A 1,093-nucleotide genomic window follows, 5' to 3' on the forward strand; every position below is an offset into this window, starting at 1 on the left:
AGCCTCTCCTGCCTCCTCAGCAGCGCTAAGGATGTCTGACTGCAGCTTAGGTCTGCTCCCTGCTGGCAAGTGGACATCCCCCGAGGGCTGCTGGGCTGCCAGAGGGATGTCTGATTGCCGGCTTAGGCCCAATCCCCTGGGGAGCGGGCCTAAGCCAGCAGGTGGTCATCCCCCGAGCGGTCCCAGACTGTGAGAGGGCACAGGCTGGGCTGAGGGACCGCCCCCTCAGTGCACAAATTTTTGTGCACCGAGCCTCTAGTTTTAATAATAAGCCTTTTGAAATGATTTAAACTTAGTTCACATCAGCCTTCTTTTTGAAGCCAAGTTATACCAGTTTGATTAGACTTTCTAATCTTTTAATCATTTGATCCTCAGTTTAGTTTCAGATGTTTCACATCTCTCTGTAGAATTCAGAACTGGACTGAGTTCTTTAATAGTCTGGTGAAGATTGAGCGAAATGGGAAGATTACTCCTGTCCTGTTCCTGTATGTCTTGGGATTGGTTTTATCAGCAAGACTATGTTGTTCTTTCTCCAGTTAGCAATTCTAAGAAAATGCTTCTGCATGAGCTAATATGCCCTCCCTCCAGTGAAGTTTATGTCCCTGTAGTCAGGGCTGGCTCTGGGGCCTTGGATTAGCCTGTGCAGCTGCTCTGGGCTCTGTGCTTTGTTTAATGCCCTGTTGTTGCTGACCTGAAATTCTTAGTGTTTTAACAAGGGGCTCCTCATTCTCACTTTTTCCTGGGCCCTACAAATTAAGTAGCTGATTTTGCTTCTAGTTGATGACTAGAGGGTACCGGTGGTAAGTCATAGTTCACATCTAACATCTAACCTATCCCCGGTAATAATTACAGCAGTGAGACCCAAGGCGAGGAAATCTGGTTGTGAACTTGCACTCTCCCAAGTCCACAGCTCTTCCACCTGCTAACGTAAAAACATCCAAACTTGTAAAGCAGTGGTTCTCAACCTTGGCTGCACATTAGAATCACCTGGGACTCTTTTTAAAATCCTGATTTCTGGGCCTCATCCTCCAGAAATTCTGTTTCTTTGTTATAGGGTGGGGCCACAACATTAGTAACAAAGAAACAGAATTTC

The sequence above is a fragment of the Myotis brandtii genome, unplaced genomic scaffold (genome assembly GCF_000412655.1).
Source record: "Myotis brandtii unplaced genomic scaffold, ASM41265v1 scaffold575, whole genome shotgun sequence".
Classification (NCBI taxonomy): Eukaryota; Metazoa; Chordata; class Mammalia; order Chiroptera; family Vespertilionidae; genus Myotis; species Myotis brandtii.